The sequence below is a fragment of the Mirounga angustirostris genome, unplaced genomic scaffold, assembly GCF_029215605.1.
Source record: "Mirounga angustirostris isolate CCGP_5_RB_7025 unplaced genomic scaffold, mMirAng1.0.hap1 SCAF_4, whole genome shotgun sequence".
Classification (NCBI taxonomy): domain Eukaryota; kingdom Metazoa; phylum Chordata; class Mammalia; order Carnivora; family Phocidae; genus Mirounga; species Mirounga angustirostris.
Genome location: NW_026991712.1, coordinates 98,862,707 through 98,883,787, shown reverse-complemented (window position 1 = coordinate 98,883,787; position 21,081 = coordinate 98,862,707). Strand labels below are relative to the sequence as shown.

Sequence of the window (21,081 nt, the reverse complement as noted above, 5' to 3'; positions counted from 1 at the left end):
GCTCACTGGCAAGGACCCCCGAGTCTGCTGAGTCATCGCAGACTGCAGCTGGGCTCATGGGGGGGGGGTCCGTTTTCTAATTCCTGCGCTTTTCTCCGGCTCTGCTCATTTCCTTGCCCCTCCTCATCTGCCTGCTTTGCCTTCACTCCCACCTGCTGTTCTCCCCCCGCAACACCCGCCCCCCCGCCACCACCAGATGTCCAGGTATGTTTAGGGAATGAGAGTCCCGGCTAAGCAACCCCTGCCCTTGCCCCATCCGCCCATGATGCATCCTGGAAGTGTGCTCCATCATCACGGGCGTCACGGCCTAGTCATAGAGGCCCTGGGTCCTTGGGACAAGATGTCTTGGAAGCCAGTGCACAGAAACAGGATGATTTCACATTGCTGGGAGAGCCTTCTTCCCTGGGGACCTGTGACCAGGAAAGCTTACCCGCTCACCCGCCCACTCACACACTTGCAATGCCGAGGGGCTGACTCCCCACCAGGCCTACCCCCAAGGGACCGACATGCCACTTCCTCAAGGAGACCATCCCTGGCCTTCGCCGAGGCCTGCTGCCCTGCACATGTTCCCAGTTCATCCCATTCCTCCTTGTTTTGAAATCCTCGTCACACTGATCTCCCTTGTCAGTGTTCACAACCCTCATTGCACCTTCCACTCCCCAAAAGCAGGTCCCGTGTCTGCGCTGCTCACTGCTGTACCCCCAGCGCCCGGCACAGGGCTGGGCGCACGGAAGGAGTACAACACATTGTTGAACTGAAACGAAGATAGGGTAATTGAATCAGTGCTGTGCAGGTTACTCCTCTCCTATCTAGGTGGCCACCCAGAGACCTGAGTCCTGGAGAGAACGTAGGCCTGCAGTCTGGGGACTGGTCCAGGCCCCTGCTGTGGCTCCTACTCATCACATGACTCTCATCGGTCTCAGAGCTTGAGGTCCTCATCGGGAAGATGGGGATAGTACTTCATTTTCTACTGCATCATAATAAGTTATATAAACATAGCAACTTAAAACAATGCGTATTTGTTATCCATGGTGTCTGTGGGGCGGGAGTCTGGGCACAGCTTCCCCGGGTCCTCCGCAAGGCCAGGGTGTCAGCCAGGACTGCGCTTTCATCTGGATGCTCCAGTGGGGATGGATCCACTTCTAGGCTCACACAGGTGGCTGACAGAATTCATCTCCTGGTGGTGGTGGGACTGAAATCCTTTTGTCGGCTGCAGGCTGGAGGCTGCCCTAGTTCCTAGAGGGCACCCATAGTTCCCAGCCAGGATGCCCTCTCCATGGGCTCTCTCACAACTTGACAGCTTGCTTCTTCAATGTCAGCAAGAGAGGAAGTCTCTATACCAATCTGCAAGTAAGACTGAGTCTTTTGTGATGCCAGGTAATCATGGGAGGGATGCCCCACCACTTCTGCCAGTATTGGTTAGATATTGGCATCTTGGTTATTCTATTGGTTAGAAACAAGTCACAGGTCCTGCCCACTCTCAAGGGGAGGGGATTACACAAAAGCATGAACATGAGGATACAGGGATCATGCCGGTCACTTTAGACTCTGTCTCCTACAATGCTAATCCCTCTGTCATAGAATTCTTTTCTCTTTTTTAACTCTCTCTCTCTCTCTCTTTTTTAAGATTTTATTTATTTGTCAGAGAGAGAGAGCATAAGCAGGGGGGAGCAGCAGAGGGAGAAGCAGGCTCCCCGCTAAGCAGGGAGCCCAACGTGGGACTCGATTCCAGGACCCTGGGATCATGACCTGAGCCGAGGGCAGATGCTTAACTGACTAAGCAACCCCGTCCCTCTCATAGAATTCTTAAGAGAACTAAGGAAAATAACGTATGAGAGCTCTTCACACAGTGCCTGGCACTTAGTAAGAACTCAGACATGTCACCAAAGGTGGTTAGCAGCAGCTATCTTTTCTTTGGCCCACTTTGAAATAGGTCCCCAGGCCCCACCATGCCCTACTGCCTTCCACCAGGCTGCTTCAGCCACCTACATCATCTGTCTAGATCTTTTTTTTTTTTTAAAGATTTTATTTATTTATTTAAGACAGAGAGAATGAGAGAGAGAGAGCACATGAGAGGGGGGAGGGTCAGAGGGAGAAGCAGGCTCCCTGCCGAGCAGGGAGCCTGATGCGGGACTCAATCCTGGGACTCCAGGATCATGACCTGAGCCGAAGGCAGTCGCTTAACCAACTGAGCCACCCAGGCGCCCCATCTGTCTAGATCTTGAAGGCAGTTGAATTTGCCACGTGGTATTATCTAGTGTGATCAAATAGGTGTTCTTGCAATTGTCATTAAACGTTCTTGACAGATAAGGCCTGTATCTTACTAAATTTTCTTGCCTCTGGTGGGTCTAGGATGTTGAATTTAGCTTGGAAACTCCATGAATGTTGAGCCATAGCACCAACCAGAATGACTTGAGTCCAGAGTTATAGGCCTAAGGAATGTGTGCTGGTTGGCGGGGAGGGAGGGAACAGGTGCAGGTTGGATGGGCAAGTCGGGGAGGAGCAGGAAGAGTCTTGGCAGGTACCAATGTCAAGCTCTGCTACGGGAAGCCCTGCGGCCCTCGTCGCCATGTCTGCCCACCTCCCTCCACCCCCAGCTTTCTTCCCTTCTTACTGTTCAAACCCCTACCTTCACCCCCAGCTCTGAGCAGGGTCCTCGTGGGATCTGGGTGTGGAGGGCCCTGCCCGTGCTGATGAGGGAAGAAAAGATGGATTCTTTCAGAAATGGACTGTCTGGGCTGGGGAAGGGTCTCAACCCCTGGGAAGGGGTCGACGGCTGTCCTTAGGTTACTAGATGAGGAGTCATGTTTGTTGAGCACTGACTCATGCCTCTGGCCCCATCCTTCACATTTTCCTTTGTTGTCTGTCTTCAAGGTGGATGAACGAAAGCCCAGAGAGGGAAAGGGGCTTTCCCTGGTCACACAGAGGCTGGGTGGCAGTTAGGACAGAACTTAGGTATCCTGAGCTGCTAGTCCCAAGTTTTCTCTCTACAACACCTTTTGCACCCAGGTCTGTGGGCCTGCTGGTGCTGGGGGAGGGGACACACACACACACACTTTTCCTGGCCCCACCCCAAGTCTCCATTCAGGACATTCTGGCTCTCCAGCTCCTCGTTTCTTCTTTCCCTCTGCTTCCCCTGCTTCCAGCACTTTCTCCCCTCCGGGTGCTCCTTCTGCTGGATTGTACCACGTCACTCACCCTCAGCCCAGCCCACACCAGCCATGGCGGATGATCCAGACCCCGAGCACAGAGATTCCTTCCCAGCAGACACGGAGTCTGTTGGAGGCTCGCACATCTGAACAGCTGTTGCCCAAATCTAATCTGCAGAAGAGAAACCAGAGGGATCATGTCTGTCATTTCTGGGCAGAGCCATGGCCCTGGGCGCTGGAGTCACTTCAGAGAGGCCGAGGACCGGCCTCAGTGTGGGAGGGGTAGCGGTGAGGAGGGTCCTACCTGGGTGGGGTCCGCCTGTCCTGGCGCAGGCGGGTCCCTTTAAGACAGGTCAGACAGGAAGATCCCCTCCCCCCCCCCGCCAGCCCGGGGGAGCAGAGTGGAGGCAGCCATCCAGGGGCCAGGACTGTAACAGCTGCTAAAAGTCTGCAGCATCTGTAAATCCTTCTTGTGGGATGCTTTTGTTACTCACTGTGCTTTTCCTGAAACTGTCAGTGGTAAACCCCTTAAAAGGCAGGCGCTTGTCTTCAGGCTGGGAAGAGAAGGGGAGCTGGATGCCTGGCTTCCTTCTGCCCCAGGATTAGGTATGGGGAGGGTGAGAGCAGATGGCCAGGGCTGAGAGAAGCTGGCTGCGTCCCTGCAGGGGCAGGAGGCAGCCGGGCCCCCCGCCAGGGCTGGGCGGACACTTTGTCAGCGCGGGGAGCCGGCTGCTGTGAGACTTCCAATGGGCTGGCATTGCCCTGAAGCCCAGCCTGACTTCCAAGAAACCACTCTAAACCAGTCAGTGACCCAGGGGAAGAGCATTCTGCAGCCTAGTTCCACTTCCTTTCATAAGTGGGAGCCTCTACGGGCTCCTCAGGGATCGAAGCTAGAAAAGGTGCTTCGAAGCTAGAAAAGTAGAAAGTGCACAACGGATACACACACACACACACACCCCTATCTGTTACTGGCTGTGGATTTGGAGCTGCAGACCCCTGCCCCCCCGGGCCTGTGCCGCGGAACCCACACATGGTCCTGAAGAATCCTATGCAGGCCACCCCATCCATCGCGCGCTATGACACTCAGCAGGACGCAACCACGGGGAATCACACGTAACCGCAGGCCATCATGCATCCGCAAGCCGTGACATACAGCCCGTCGGGATCACACACGCTGCACAGTGAGCCTTAACTGCGTGCCCGCACCCCCACCCACTCATCTGCACTCATCCCGTGCGGCTGGACACACACGGGGTACACACGGGGTACACAAGGGGATTCTGAAGCCCACGCAGTCACACGCAGACTCACACCCCTCTGCACAACTTCTGTACATTCAACCCCACTCACTGGCGCATGAGGACACATGGTCATAGGCAATCCCACAGGACCACGGACGGTCACAGGCCACATGGAACGTACAACTGTGGGGCCGCTGTGAACTGGGCTTTAACACAAGCGGCGGGGGTAAGGGGCTGGGGAAGCCTTGTTCTCAGAAACGGGGATACACAAGAGCCTGGCTGTGACTAAGTCAGGGACAGAGGGGTCCACTCGGGTCTTCAGACAGTCCAGTTCCTGGTCATCACTCCCCAGAGCAGCAGAAACTCCGGAGTTAGTTGGCCCCCTTCAGCGCCGGGCAGCAGAGCATTCCTGGGTCCTGAGGTGGCCTCCTCTCCCCCCATCCGGCCCCAGCTGGGCTGTGGCGGGACTGCAGTGAGTCAGCAGGAAAGGGCTCAGGGAATGCGGGTGGGTGACCAACAGGGCCTGCAGTTGCTGAAGTTCCGGAGAGGAGCGGCTGCCCACTCACTGGAGCTCACCCGCCTAGCAGGGAGGGCCGCCGACACAGGTCTGGGTGCTGATGGCCATTTCTCAGCCAACCCTGTATGCAAGGAAGCAGATGTAAGGGGCCATGTTCCCCCGCAGGCCGCGCTTGGGCCTCCCTTACCTGCCGAGGTCCTCAGCGAGGCCTGGCCCACGGGCCCAGCGCCACACCCCGCTCTCCACCATCACTGATTCATGCATTCATCCAGCCCTTCCTGGAGCACCCACCACACCAAGACGCATGATCTGTGCCTTCCAATGGGGAAAGGTCACATGAAAGATGATTCCAGAGCAATGCGGACACGCAGGAACAGATGTACGCATGCTATTGTGGAAGCTACTGGGGCCCACTGCTTGTGAGCCCTTGAACTCCAGCCTCTGCTAACGGGGGCCAGGATAGCTGCACCGGATGGTGCCCATCCCTCAGGGTGCTCCTGAGCTCTGACCGCTCCTGAAAGAGGGAGGAGCACAGTCAGGGAAAGCACGGGTGGGCATGACTGTTACTAATGAGCCATTTTCCTTTTTTCCAACAGAATCAGGGAATTACTTTTTCAGATCTAAAGAACAAAATTTTAAATGCCACGTCTGAAGGAAATCTTTCTAAAATGACTTCCTGCAGTGTGGCAGATTCCTCACCAGCACTCTTCTTGCTGCCTCAGGGTTCTTATTTTTTTAAATGCTTTTTTTTTGAGAGAGAGAGAAAGCACAGGGGGTGGGGGGATTAGAGAGGGAGAGAGAGAATTCCAAGTAGACTCCACGCCCAGTGCTGCCTCAGGGTTCTTATTACAAACTTCCATTATCACTACCTCAGAGGCAATGGTCCTTTCTTGAGCTCAGAGTAGGTGGTCAGTAAATACTTGTGGAAGGAATACACACTGCGGAGCCCAGACTTCTGGGCTGAAAGACTGGAAAGCAGATGGCAAGAGTATAGAATGCTCCCTGGTATGGGGTTGGGGTGCAGTGGACGCTACAGGGGTCTTTCTCTTGCTCCCTAAACTCTTCTCAAGAGACATATCCTTCCCTTCCCTTCCTTTTTTCCTTCCTTCCTCCCTCCCTTCCTTCCTTCCTCCCTCCCTCCCTCCCTCCCTCCCTCCCTTCCTTCCTTCCTTCCTTCCCTCCCTCCCTCCTTCCTTCCTTCCCTCCTTCCTTCCTTCGGAAAGAGAACTAAGTTTTTTATTTGTTCATTTCTTGCATTTGAAAGATTACTCAAGGACATCCTTTGCCATCGCCCTTAATCACCATACAACTACAACTGACCATGTTGCGGGGTTTTCCCTCTGTCATTTTTACAGAGGCCCACCCATTCCCCTAGTTTCTTACCATCAATCTTAATTAGGTTGATTTGGTGTTCAGCACAAAGAGCCTCCACCAACTTGACATACAGGCTTATCCCGGTTGGATCTGCCCTCCTTTCTTCTGTGCTGCAGGGGCTCACCTGTTTCCCCTCCTGTGGGCACTGCACCCCATCTTACCAATGTTGTCTGAAGACTGTGTCCCAGTCTTGATTCCTCCTCCTTTCCTTACTGTCCCTGAACGTGAAGACAAGCACCAGCCATTTTCCTTCTAACCCTTCTAATCACTCTGTGGAAACAGATGTTAACAAAAATCAGAACCACAGGAAATCGATGGAGGGTCTGGAATCTCACAAAGTTCCTACATCCTAATTGTATCCTGGCCTCACATGTATAATATAATAAATTCCAGATAAATAAAATATTTAAATAGAAAAAGAAACCATAGAGGTCATGAAAGAAAACATGGGTGACCATCTTTTTGTTATTTTAGAGTGACTAAGACCTTTCTAAACAGAAAACCAAAAAAACCCGGACACATTTAATGACATAAAATTTGCCAAGTTCTGACAACAAAAGCTCTATACACAAATCGAAACACAAAGGACAAGCTGGGGGAAATATTTCCAACAGATAAAACAAAGGGTTTGTATCCCTAATCTACAAAGAGCTTTCACAAGTCAATAACAGAGAGATAAATAACGCAATAGAAAAAAAACCAAACCAAACAAAAAACCCACAGGCCAGGAGCTGTTAACCCACAGCAGAGGAAATAAGTGGATGAAAAGATCTTCACCCTACCTTAGAGTTTTAAAAATAAAACTAAATCTATCAGGATGGCAACGTTAGAAAGATGGATAATATTTAGTCCTGAGAAGACGTGGGTTAATGGGAAATTGGTGGGGGAAAAAAAACAAAACAAAAAACAACACAAAAACCTTTTTTGGAGGGCAATTGAGCAATATCTATTTCAGTCTGAATATGCCAACCCTTTGACCCAGCAGCTCCACTTCCAGGAACTTATGCTAGAATCAGGGTACACATTCACATCAGCATGCTCATGGTGCATCTTGAGGGAGTTAGTGTGAATTTGCTCTACCTACACCTGCGTGTTTGGCTCTACCCCCTTGGGATTCCACAGGCATCATCAGGGTGTGGGGTTTACACGGCCCAGAAGCCCATTAGCTTTTCTCTAAGCAGGGCTACCCGAGTCTCATGAACCCCCATTGGTTACCTCCTAACTTCCCACTCCTCCTCCCTATTTCCCATTTTCCAATCCCCTCATTTTTATTAGAAAATCCCTCCGCACCTCCAATCCCAGAGGGGGAGCACGTGCCCTAGCCGAAGTCTGTGAGCACATCCCATCTGCTCATCTGATTGGTCAGTGGTGGCACGTGACTTAAACTGGTCCAATCAGGATGCATCTCCCGTGTTTGATTGGAAGTCCTAGGACAGAGACGGGCATAGTGTCTTGGGTGGATGTAGCCCTTATTACTGAATGCTGAAATTGCTGTAGCCCTTATTACTACAAGGAGAATGAGTTTGTGGAACAAGGCTAACGCACAGAGCAGAATGGAGCCAAGGAAAATGACAGAAAAATGAAACCAGAGCCTGATGATCTTGCGAACCTCTGGGGAAAACCGCACCTGAATCTCACCCGGGCCCCGGGCTTTTCTGACGCAGGCGGCAATACCTTCTCCCTATTGGCTAAGCCCATCTGAGAGGAGATGTTTGTGCCCTCGCAGTGGAAGCCTCTCACAAACACAGAGCCCCTCCTCTCCTCTGACAGCCTGGTTCCTTGACCCTGTGAGGCTCAGCCGTGGAAAACAAAGGCCTATTAATTCTTTCTGGGAGCTTGGGAAGCCCTGACTTCCTTCACCCAAGGCTTGATCGCTTTAGGGTCTTGTGGAGGAGAGAGAAAAATGCCCCCCCATCGTTGTGAGCCTCCCATAGCGACATGAGCAAGTCAGATATTAGTAACTCACTAAATTATCTCACCACATTGTTACAGTCAAAAAATTATAAACAACCCGAACGCTCACTGATAGGGTAACTCCTCATGGTCCCTCCACAGGGTGGTGTACCCTTCAGCCTTTAGAAACGTGGAGGAAATGCTACAGGTAATGCCAGGGAAGGCCTCCAAAAAATATCCTTTACGGAAAAAACCAGATCGAAGAACAAAATGTATAGTATAAAAATCCACCTTCCTTTCTTAAGGCTATAGGTATATGGTTCTCTCTGAATAGAAGAAGCCCTAGAAGGAAGATCGCTTTACACAACAAATTTTTTTTAAATTATCTCTGAGGGCTAGGATTCTGAAGGATTTGTATTTTCTGGTTTTTTTCCACTTCATTATTGAACTTTTATGGTGTTATTTGAAAATATATGTATTTTTGGGGTGCCTGGGTGGCTCAGTCGTTAAGCGTCTGCCTTCGGCTCAGGTCATGATCCCAAGGTCCTGGGATCGAGACCCGCATAGGGCTCCCTGCTCGGCGGGAAGCCTGCTTCTCCCTCTCCCACTCCCCCTGCTTGCGTTCCCTCTCCCGCTGTGTCTCTCTGTCAAATAAATAAAATCTTAAAAAAAAAAAAAAGAAAATATATGTATTTTAAACTTCTTCCAGTCCTGGGCTCTGGTCTATAGCTCCCTATTTCCTTTTGTGGTGGTGACTGGAGCCCTGAAGGGAGCTGTCATTGCCTGAGGGTGCAGCCCCACCTCCTTGCTGCCGGAAGCTCCAGGCCTGGCCTGTTGGCAGGTCTTACAAGTCACCTCCAGGATGGGCAGGGCCTCAGGGTCAGAGCCGTGTGGAGAGCTGTCCTTACCCAAGTGTGTGGTGCCAGGTAGAAAGTGATGAGACAGAATGCCAGGAGGCTCAGTGGTGACCTGCCGCCCGGTTTTGTTGGAAGAAGTCCTTGGCTTGGATGGCTTTGCTTGGCTGAAGAAGGATCCCCAAAGATACCAGATTCGAATCCCTTGGAATCTATCAATGTTACTGTATCTGGAAAACAAGTCTTAGCGGATGTAAGATTAAGTTAAGAATCTTGAGATAGGGAGATGCTTTTGGATTATCCGGGGGGGTCCTAGATGCAATCACAAGTGTCCTTGTAAGAGAGAGGAAGAGGGAGACTTGACCCAGGTAGAAAAGAAGGCTGTGTGACCACAGAGGCAGGGACTGGAGCGACAAGGCCACAAGCCAAGGAATCCCAGCCGCCAGCGGAAGCTGCAGAGGACCAGACTGTCCCTCAAAGCCTCCAGAGACAGCACAGCGCCCCCGACACCTCGATTTGGGCCCCGTGATACTGATGGTGGACTTCCGGCCTCCAGTACTATGAAAGAATACATTTCTGTTAAGCCACCAATTTCATAATAATTTGTTACGGCAGCCGTCATACACACTAATGGGGTTTTAGAAAGCAAAGCACGCTAGCTGTGCAAATGCTCTTCCCCGATCGGCCTTCCTGATGACACACTGCTCAGGCCAGAAAGAAAGCCAGGCTGCTTCTCTAGGCACCCCAGACAGGGCCTCCAAGATGGCTAATGAGCCCCGGCACTTGTGACCAGGGGTGCTGGAGGGGGTAGGGAAGGGGTTGGGGGCCGGGGAGCCCACCCCTGGTTCTGCGCCCAGCCTCGGCTCCCGCTCCGGTGGGAGAGCAGAGGGGTGGCCTGGCAACCCCAGGGGCACGGTGGGCTCCCCACCGTGCCCTGGTTTCCCCTCAGAGCGGAAGCACGCGTATTGTTCGAGTACAGACACCATTAAAAAAACAACGCACACCCACCCTCTACTTGAAATAACTTCCCACTTTCTAAAAATGGAATTCTGCCCGGTCATCACATTTCTCCCTCCTACAGTAGTAACATTTCTCACCCCCTCGTGCTCTGTAGGTGTGTGACTGGCCCGAGAGGGAACTACTATTAATGGCAATTTCCACCTGATGTAATCCCCTTGGGGAGCCTCGCTTGCACGGAAGGTGACAGAAGGTGACAGTCCCTTGTATAATAGATGTCCCCCACCCCTCCTCCCGGGGACCCTCCCCTAGGGCTTGGGGTTTTGCCTGCTCCAATATCCATAGTGTCCCCTGGCTCAGAAAATAATAATAACAATAATAATACCGCTGACTCTTGAACAATGAGTTGGAACTGCACGGTCCACTTACAAGCGGATTTTGGGGATAAATCTAGCACGGTACTGTCAATGTATTTTCCCTTAGGATTTTCTTAAAAACATTTTCTTTTCGGGGCGCCTGGGTGGCTCGGATGGTTGGGCTTCTGCCTTCGGCTCGGGTCATGATCCTGGGGTCCTGGGATCGAGCCCCGCGTCGGGCTCCTGGCTCGGCGGGGAGTCCGCTTCTCCCTCTCCCTCTGCTTCTCCCACTGCTCGTGCTCTCTCTCTATATATATCTCTGTGTCTCAAATGAATAAATAAAATCTTTTTTTAAAAAAAAAGAACATTTTCTTTTCGCTAGCTTATTTTATTGTAGGAATGCAGTATAGAATACCTATAATGTACAAAACGTGTTAATCGACTGGGTTATTTGTAAGGCTTCTGGTCGATAGGAAGGTATTTGTAGTTACGTTTTGGGGGAGTCCTAAGTCATGCATGGGTTTTTGACTACATTGGAGGTCAGCACCCCTGACCCCCACATTGTTCAAGCGTCAACTGTAATAATAAACGAACTGCTTATGTAGATCTGTCGGGCACTGTCCTGAACGCCTACATGAATTAACTCATATACTTCCCATGACTTATCCTATGGGGTGGGGACAGTCTTATTTTCCTCATTTTACCGATGAGAAAACAGAGAGGTTAAAAACTTGTCCAAAGTCACACAGCTAACAGGTGGCTGAGCTGGGGTTTGAACCGCTGCTGAAGGGCTGCAGGGTGTAAGGGCGCTTCCCTCCCATGGTGTGTTGGCTGGCTGGAGTCGGGTGGGGAGGTGACAATCGGCCGGCTGGTGGCCGAGACCTTTCTCTGTGCAAAGTGAGTTGTCTTGGGCAGGGACCTAGGCTGAGACAGGGGCTTCCCCGGCAGTGGAACCATCAGCTCTCTCCAGATCAGGGCTGCAGTGGCCTAGAAAGGCCTTCCCCAGCCAACTCTCCCTTCATGTGCCATCCACCTCATCCTCCTGCTGCAGCCTTTGCAAAGGCCGTGACTGTGAGCAGAGTGGGGAACGATCCTTTCCTTTCCCTGCGCAGGCCTCAGGTGGGTGCCCAAGAGAAGCCAATGGAAAGTCCTTAGGCTCAGGCATGGGGCCAAAACTGGCTTCATCCTGCCTGACATATACCTGACAGCTGGGTGGATAAATAGACCAGGTGCCTTGAGAAGGCTCTGGGTGCTGAGACCAGAAGGGGAGCCAAGCAGCCTCCTTCTTCTCCCTTCCCTGAGGAGCTGGGGGCAGGGGAACCCTTCCCCTGGGTCCTGGGGTGAAAAGGACAGGCACCCACTCTGGCACCTTCGCAGGGCTGGCCTGGCTGGTTGAGATGAACAGAGCCTAGAACTTGGAGTGAGGAGACCTGGTCTCGTCCTCATTCTCCCAGGTATTCCTCTCTCTGTATCCCAGACTTTCCCTCCGTAAGCCAAGGGATTAGATGCGTTTTGATAGGGGAAAGCCCTTTGTAAACACCTAACTGCTGTACAAATCCAAGCTTCCTTGGGGGAAGCAGCAAGGCCTAAGCAGCCAAGTCCAACCCTCATGGGCTGCACCTCCGTCCCATCCATCCCCTCTCCCTGAGACTCCGTTCCCTCCGGGCTAAAAAAATACTCATCTCAGGGTGGTTGCCTGACTTAAAGAGACACAGCACAGGAAAGCTCCTCCTCGCAAGGGCAGAGGCCCGCCCCTGTGGGACCTACGGGAGACAGGTTCCTGCTTCCCTGAACCAGGCAGGGCTCTTGGCATCGTTGCTGGGGTCCTTTGGAGGTGGAAGGAAACCAGCCGAAGGGTCACAAACTGGCAGATCTGGCCTGCGCGGGCCTGACCCATATTTTTGTCCAGCACACTGAACACACATTGCAGGTACCTTGGGCAGGAGAGGTGGGGCTCCCGGGCTAACATACCCGCAGTACCCACCCCTCTGCTCTTACGAGGGGCTGCCTAATGCTTTTGTAATCTGCCTGGGTGCAGCTGGGGAACGAGCTGGCCTCCAGAGAAACCTGACCAGAGGGTTTGGGTGGCGGGGAGCGGGGGGGCAGGGTTGATGCTGTTCTCACCCCCAGCCCCACCTAGGTCTTGGCCGAGCACGAGTGGGTGTGTTATGAGGGGGTTCCTGAACTGACCTGGTCACCCCCACCCACTCCTCAGAGACAGGAGCTCCCAGTCTAGCCTCTGCTGGGGCTGCCGCCTCCTCTCCTCTGTCTCAGCGGCCCTGAATCCCTCTTTCCCCAGAGGGGGTCAGGGCGGAGGGAGGCAGTGCTTCTGCTGGGCCTGTGGAGGAGGCCGAGGGCTGGGTGTACCCTGGCTGGCAGCCCAGGAAGCCTGAGCATGTAATTAAAAGATTGTATCTTCTCGGGTCTGCCTTTTGGGACAAGAGCCCCCGTGTAGTCTTTGCCTTGTGACCTCTGGGCCCTGCATCCTCGGCTGCCTGGCTCTGTTCTGCCCCTTTAGGCAGGGGTGGCAGCCCCATCTCAACTGGTTCTGAGCAGAGAGGACAGACTCCCCTTCTGCCCTTCTGGCCTCCTGATAGCCGCCCAGCAGGGTGAGAGATCTGCCGTCCCACTGCTGGTAAAGCACGGTGGCATCCATCCTGGGGGGGCAGATCCTCAGTTTACAGAGGCCACCCCGCCAGTAAATGCAGAACTGAGTCTCCGATAGAACTTTGCTGAGGGTGGCAGCCGCTGGGAGGACCATGGGGGTGGGGATGGGGTGGGTATATGGCAGAAGAACCCGCCCCCCCCCAGCATTAGACAATGGCTTTTAGGAACTCAGATGGTCATGGAACACTTGGGCCTTTGCAAGACCATGAGACCTCAAGGCATCATGGCCTTGGCACCCCCACAACACCCCATGGGCCCAGCTTTACCAGCCAGAAGGAGGGAAGGCAGGCAGGTGTTCTTAGCAGGAAAAAGGAACCAGCTTCGGGGGATGTCAAGGGGAGGGGGGACAGGGCAAGACAGAGCAGAAAGGTCAAGAGTAGGAGCATGGGGTGCCTGGGCAATGGGGAGAGTATTTAAGGGGTGAGCCAGTGGGCTGGCTGTGTGGCCCTTACTGTCTTTCCTCTTCTCTGCGGCTGGTCGGGGTGGGGGTGGGCATGTGACTTCTGGGTCTGGGGGCCGGGGCATAGCGGCCGTGTGCGTCCAAGGGGTGTACCGTGGCTGGCAGTGGGCTGTCTCCCAGGCAGGGGCTGCTGTCCCGGGTCTGGTGTGGCTGCCATTCACTGGCTCTGTTCTGAGCACTTTACAGGCACTGTTGTTGGCCCATTCTACAGATGAGGAGAGCAGGACTAAGGGAGAAGGTCTCACCCAGGGCCAGTGCCAGAAGCTGAATCAGGTGAGTGTGGTCCAGAGTCCCCATTCTTAACATAACTGCCCTCCTCCCCCATCCCACCAGATATTTTTGTGTGGTTTTTCTCCTTCTTGGCCTTGGTGTCATCAGACTACTTTTCCCATCCCCAGAGCCCCTCAGGAGGTCACAAGTCTCAGACCGTGGGGAGCCAGGGAGACTGGGAGCCTCCAGGTAGTTGCCTGCTTAGTGATGAGTGGGGTGGGGGTGGGTGAGGAGCGAAGGGTTGCTTGGGGGAATAGCTAATGAGGATGGCCCCCAGACACTATCCAGAGGCTTCTTGTTCTTTTCTTAGAGGGTTAAATCCTTAGGGCGTCCAGGTCACGCGGCCAGTCAGCCATGGGGCTTCATGACTTCCCTCAGCCTGGTCTCTGCCACCTCACAACTGGCCCGATGGTGGGCTGCAGTGGGCGGCTGGAATCCGACAGTCTGTACCCAAGGCCCGCCAAACCCCTGACACTGTGTTGGGACCCGGTTCCTGCCAGCCTAAGAGTAGTGCCTGTGCTGTGAGGGGTGGTAGGAAATATCGCACCTGCTGGAAGGTCAGCAAAGGCCCAGAGGGCAGGTCCCTTAGGATGGAAGAGCCAGACCAGGAAAGAAAGGAAAGGCATCCCCAGGGGTGGGAATAGCATGGACAAGGGCAGGGTGACAGAGCCGAGCCTTTTCAGGGAATCGCGAGTCCGCTGGGCGGCTGGTGCAGAGGAAGAGTGAGAGAGGAGACTAGAGGAGCGGATCGCATGCCGGCCATGGGAGCGGGGAGGCCCTGAACACCTGGCTGCAGGGCAAGGCCTCCGGGCCAGGGCGATGGGCAGCCATCAGAGGCTTTGAAGCAGGCGTGCGATGTGGTCATGCTGGCTTCTGGAGAAGCCCCTCCTGGCTACAAGCGTGGCGTGGGAGGAGCGGTCAGGTGGCGCCCGTCGGAGCATGGTATCCACACGCTTGGTAGGGGAATTCAATGATGAGTGACCTGAACAACTGTTCAGTGGTGTAACGGTCCCGGCCGGGGCCAGACAGTTCGTCTTCCCCAGAGCTGGAGCAGGGCCGGCTTGGCTGGAGAGCCGAGCAGGCTCGAAGAGAAGCACATGTGGCCGTAGTGAGTGAGGCTAAGGAGGCTGTGGTGTGTGCAGATGACTCAGTTGCCTGCGCCCCGTGCCTGTACTGGGGCTTCTGGGACTGGGGCAAGGATTCAAGGAAGGGTGGGGGTGTGAGGGAGCCCAGGGAGGCTGCGGCTGGAGAAGTACCGGGCAGCGGCCTCATCGCCACCCAGAAGGCACCTGGGAGGAGCGGAGGAGCTGCTTCCTGCAGGAGGCTGGGCAGCCCAGGTTAACCCCTGCAGTGCCGGCCGTGTCACCCCTAGCCCCTCCCCTGGGCCCTAGCATCCAGGGGCGCCCAAAGGCGGGACTGGCAGGTCCCGCCTGCATTTCCTTTCTCTCCCAGGTAAACATGTCGTTGGCTTCCAGCCTTCCCAGCCTGGGAATCCCGGGGCACTGTTGGTCCTGATGCCATGCCCCAGGGCCAGTGCCCTCTTCCAGACTTGCCCTTTCCTCTAGGCTCCATCTCTGACAACTAGCTCCTCAGAGAGATGTAAATCACCAACCAACATCGGCTGGGCTTCCCAAGAAGGTAGCTAAAGCCTTGGGTTTCATCGGAGGAATGGGCTCTAGCGGTAGAATATCCAGCATCCGGACAGGGCGAGAGGGTGGGGAGCACGATCGTGCAAGTAGGGCTGTCAGAGGCTCTCCTGACCATGGCTCTGACACCCAGCAGGTCTGGACCACAAGCTAGGATAGCCTTCCCTTGGGGGCTCCCTGGAGCTCTGTTCCGAGGGTCCCACTTGGGAATAGTCTGGCTCTACAGGAAGCAGGGCTAGATTGTTGGCCCTTGGCTCAGGGAAGGGAAGGCAGGAGGACTGTTGGCTCCATTGTCCTCCCCAAACTCAGGGCCCCAAAGGTCAGAGTGAGTCATTGATCCAGGCTTGGCTGCTCTCTTGGCTTCATCTGAGGAGGGCAGGGAGGTCCGAGGGAGAGCCCAGGGGGCTTCTCTGAGGGCAGTGGACAGGGACAACAGTGAGGGCAAAGGTGGCTCTAGGGAAATCCCATGGACAGTGGGGAAAAAAAAAAAAGAGGCAGGAAAGATGACTGCATGAGCTGTCCTTTCCTTGAGTAAAGCAACGATGAGTGGGTGGAGCTGAGGGGTTGTTGAGTAATGTCCTCACGGGGGAGGCTGAAATGAGGAGGGCATGTGACCCTCGGGTGGCTCAAGCCCCAGTGAAGTCATTCTTTCTCCTGGCCTCAGCTTCTCCAGCTTCTCAAGATGACAGGGTGCCCTCCTGATGCAAACTCTTTCTTAATGACACAAGACCAGTCTCTCCAGCCTTCCTTCCTTCCTTCCTTCCTTCCTTCTTTCCTTCCTCCCTCCCTCCCTCCCTTCCATCCACAAACAGCCACTGAGAACAAAGAGGAACAGTGCTCCTAGGCTGATGGATGGAGTGCAGGGCGCAGATGCACGGAAGGTTAATTCCTATTTAGTGAGTCCACATCCAAGCTTGCAGAGGTCTGGGGGCAGAGAGATGTGCGGGCCCCAAGAGAGGGGCTGGCTCTGCTGCGTCGTCCTACAGGGATGCTTCAAAGAGGGGGCAGCATTTCTTAAAGAAAGAGTAGTGACTCGCTGCAAAGAGAGAACAGGAAGGGGACTTCCAAACAAAGGGTCGGTGGCACACTGGGCCCAGGGTAACTGGAGGAGGCACAAGGGGTGTGGAGGGCACGAAGGCTGAATAAGCGGCGGGGGGGGCGTGTCTCTTGGGCCCAGGGGGTCCTTGGCACCCATCCCGGCTCCTGCACGCTCTCCCAGCCCCTCATGTGCTCCAGGGACCCTGGAGGTCCCTCGATCAGCAACGCCGTGGTGCCAGGACAGGGCCGTGCCCAGTGACTCAGCCTGGCCCTCTTCTTCGTACTGAGAAGGTGCCGTAAATATTTGTTGAATGGAGTTCTCGCCTCTGGTTGGGATTTTCCACTGCAGCCGAGTCGCTGCTTCGGGCCCTGCCACCGGCCGAGCCCGTTTCCACACCTGCCTCACACGTACACTGTCCCCTGTCTTCCCTCCCTGCTCGTCCTCAGACACCCCTTCCGACTGCTCCTCCAAACCTCCGTCTCCTGGAAGTCCTCTGCCTCCCCAGGAGCCCAGCAGCGCCCCTGGGGCAGGCAGTGCGCCATCTCTCCTTCTGGTCACTGTCGTCTTCTCTCCTCTGTGCGTGTCTGGGCAGCACGGCTGAGGGAAACAGGCCCTGGAGCAGAATCTCCCGTGGAGTCCTGTTTGTGGGGGCCTGTTTGTGGGCCTCCCGTCAGCGGTGCAGAGGGCCAGGGCCAGGCTAAGCCACGTGACACCAAGACTTCGGCGGCGGGAGAAAAGAGGATCACTCACAGGCCAGGAGGCCACAGATGCTGGTTGCTCGGCGCAGGTCTGGCTCCGGCCTGTTGAGCTGGAGGAATGATGGAAGAACAGTATACGTTATACGGCCGCCCAGATCAGGGGTCCCGGGGGCATGGGGAACTGAGCTCATGCCATGTCTCCAGGACCCAACAGGGCGACTCCTTCAGGTCGGCCCCTCTCCCCTCTTGAAGACGGTGCTGAGCATCACTCCCCTGACTGAACCTGGGTTTCAAGATGGAGGCAGATTCATGAGGCACACAGTAACAGGACAGCCCATGGTTTAACTGCAGGGCGAATGGCAAGGGGACGTGTGACAAGCGTGTGAGTATCAAAGAAGGTCAGGTAAGAAAGGGAGAGGGCTTTGCAAGCCGTAAAATCCTGGATAATGGACTAACCTTTATAGGGGACTTGCCATGTTACTAAGCAAGCCCATGGTGGGAGTTGTATTTTTGCCCCCATTTTATAGATGCAGAAACTGGGGTGTGGAGAGGGTAAGTGACTTACCACAGGTCACACAGCTAGGAGGCCAGGTCTCAAACTCCGGGGCCATGTTCTTAAACAGTACGTTCTCGTGCCTCATATCCGAAGCTTCAGTACAGCTGAATTTTGTGAAGACAAAGATAAGGCCAAGTGGGTACGTTTGCTTTGCGAACTAAAAACGCTTTTACAAACGTTAACAAATGGTAAACTATCTTGGAACTAACTAACTGGCGACAACCTAGGGACATACAGTAGAAAATGAGAGTATTTGCCAACTTTACCCAAGCCCATTGCCTCAGAACTAATCATAAAGTGAGATTGTGAATTTTCCCCTTCTTCCTCTCTTTTTCAGATGAATAAATTATAACAGAATTCCACTGATGGTCAATTTTAGCCATTTGGTTTTTTTTTTTTTTTTTTTTTAAAGATTTTATTTATTTATTTTGACAGAGAGAGACACAGCGAGAGAGGGAACACAAGCAGGGGGAGGGGAAGAGGGAGAAGCAGGCTTCCCGCCGAGCAGGGAGCCCGATGTGGGACTCGATCCCAGGACCCCGGGATCATGACCTGAGCTGAAGGCAGACGCTTAACAACTGAGCCACCCAGGCGCCCCAAGCCATTTGGTTTTTTAAAAGATTTTATTTATTTATTTTTGTGTGTGAGAGAGCACAAGCAGGTGGAGGGGCAGAAGGGGAGGGAGAAGCAGGCTCCCCGCTGCTGAGCAGGGAGCCCGACCCGGGGCTCAATCCCAGGACCCCGGGATCGTGACCTGAGCCGAAGGCAGACGCCTAACCAACTGAGCCACCCAGGTGCCCTAGCCATTTATTTTGATCATCAGTGTCACCACCGAATTCTGTCAACTCTTGATTCAAGGTGGCTCTGAGCTGGAGCTGGTCCTCACTGTTTTCTGGGATTTTATCCACAGTTGCTCCCTCTTCACACCACAGCTAAATTACTACACCAGGGTCCTAGCCATTGCTCGGCTTCTCACCACTCTCGTCTCACATCCATCCTTCCCACGGCTGCTCGAAAATTCAACATGGTTTTCACCACTCCCAAGAAGGGCCTAATGGTAGCCAATGAGATAAGGCAGGAAATAGAAATGAAAAGTGGGATAATGGAAAAAGAACTAGCCAGTTTTTCTTTAGTCACTAATGATACAAGAAAACGTGGGAGAATTCACCGAAGGGCAAATATTTTTGGTGACTAAAATAAATAACCACTGACACCTGTGTAGAAAGAACGTTCCTCTCCACGCATTGCCTGGAAGCGGGGACTGTTGTCCTCATTTTGCGGACAAGGAAACTGAGGCAGAGAAGTTCAGTGGCTTGCCCCAAACCTAGGCAGAGTGCCTCCTATGTCTGCTTAGCTCTTCTGCTATCAACAGCTTTCCCGTGTGCCAGCAATTACTTCCTACAAAATATGTTAGGAGGGCAAGATACACTCATAATAGCCATAGAGCTGTGGCATTGCCCACCTCGGTGGCCCACTTTGCCCCCTGTGTCCCACAGCAGCTGTGCCTGCACGAGCCCAGAGTCTCACGCGGTCGCTCACAAGATCGTTAATCAGCTTCTGGCCCTTATGCCACTGACAGCAGGGCCCCCACCCTGTGTCCTGTGCCACATTGACATCGTCCCCTCCTCGGTGAGAATACACTTGTCCATGGCAGCCTGGTTTGCAGAGATGCAGCTCTGCCTGCAACAGACACAGCCAGAATCTCCTTAAAATCATGGCGCCATTTCAGGAGAGGGCCTTTGATAATTAATAGACCCATCTGGGGAGTTCCTCCTCAGCAGAAGGACAGAGTGCCCTGAATGAGTATCACAGCCCCCACTTTCTTATCAGAAAGTAACTCCTTGTAGCCATACCAGCCCCCTGAGAGCAACCCTGGTGGCCCCTCCCTGTGTCTGCGGGACCCAGGGGAGGCATGGGTGGCACCATCTTGGTTTGCTAGTAGAGTCCACGTATTATGATTTCACTCACCCATATGGGAATTTTTCCGGGACTGAGACAATTTCTCCTTTCCCCACTAATCATTTCTGGGGCACCAAATAACACTCTGAAAGGAACAGGATGCTAATTAGTTGATCGACTGAACTATGGCCCATGATGCTCCCTCCAGAAGCAGTGGAAGGAAACAACACGTATCAGGTATCTTTTATATGTACCCCGTATGTTTGGTACGTCATCTTGTTTCTGCCCCACAATAACCTTACAGAGCTGTTGCCATAGTCACTACAGATGTGAGTAAACCCAAGTTTCAAGAGATTGAAGAACGTTCAGTAAAAACTGTGGCTAGAGGTTGAACACAAGCTTATTGGTGGCAAAGCCCCCCCACCCCTACTGTGTTTCTCTACCTCCACAGGAAGACCCCTTCTCTGTCGTCTTGCTGAAGAGACCTGGGGTTGGACGGGGTGTGGGTTGAGGTATCTCCCCAAGAACGACAGTAGGCAGCCACCGTGGGACACTCCCCGCCATGATGAGAAAACTCCAGGGCAGGTGGGAAAGGGGCAGGATTTCCAAGGACCCCTGACTTCCTCTGGATGTCACTAGCAGCACTAGTAGGAAGGTGCCTGTCACCCCATCAGACTGAGCTTGTGTCGAACACTCCTTGGGTAGTGTGAGCTCAGCAAGGCCTCCCCCGACCCCGGCCTGTCAGCTCTAGATCTTTCTTCTGTGTTCCTAGCCCAGCTACAGGATGGGACAGCCCTCTAGGGGACTTGGACCAGTAGTTTTCCCAGCCCAGGGCCTTTGCCTCTACTAAGGACTGAGGCCGAACCCACAGCTCCTCTCACTTGGGCTAAGTTGAATGCCAAGATGCTGGTGGAATAAACAGGAAGGAGGAAGTTCAGATTTAGTCCCTGATGTCAGGCCTGAGGGGTCAGCCTATCCTCCTTGAGGACAGGGAGGTGGTGAAGACGCTCTGTGGCTGCCTTGCTCCTCTCCTTTCGCAGTTGCCCCGCCCCTCCGTGCTTATGCAATTCCCTGCAGCGTTTCCAAGGGCGGAGCTTTGGCTGGAGCAGGACTGGGTGGGAAAGGGGGGTTGGAGTAGGGGTCCCCAAAGGAAAGAGCTGTGTGGCCCTAGGGGCACTTCCTGAGCTCTCATCGCGTGCTAGGAGGGGTGCTGAGCGCTTCGCGTACATCATTTCTCTGAACCCTCACCCCTACCAAGGGCTGGGCCCTTGGATTATCTGCCCTGTACTGATTCAGAGGCTGAGGCACACAGAGACTTGTCCAGGTCTGTCTGCCTCTCCGGCCAGTGACCTTGCCGCTCCATCAGAGAGAGGGTCTAACAGAGAGACGGACAGGGCCCAGCAACCTCAGGCAGGGCAGGTTGGCCCCGAGTGAGACCACTGTGGTCCTGGGTTCCCCAGTCCTGTGGCCCCTCATCTTGCCACCCCTGACTGCATACTCCTCTG

At 54.0% G+C, this 21,081-nt stretch overlaps 1 long non-coding RNA gene across 1 annotated transcript; it reads right to left on the bottom strand.

Annotated features, from left to right (window-relative positions):
• Nucleotides 1–231: 231 nt before the first annotated feature.
• LOC135364137 (uncharacterized) lies at nucleotides 232–6,529 on the bottom strand. The gene is made up of 3 exons (XR_010410792.1): nucleotides 6,291–6,529; nucleotides 3,644–5,028; nucleotides 232–3,321 (listed from the first exon to the last, which is right to left on the bottom strand). It is a non-coding gene; the product is annotated as an uncharacterized LOC135364137 (long non-coding RNA).
• Between the last annotated feature and the right edge of the window lie 14,552 nt (nucleotides 6,530–21,081).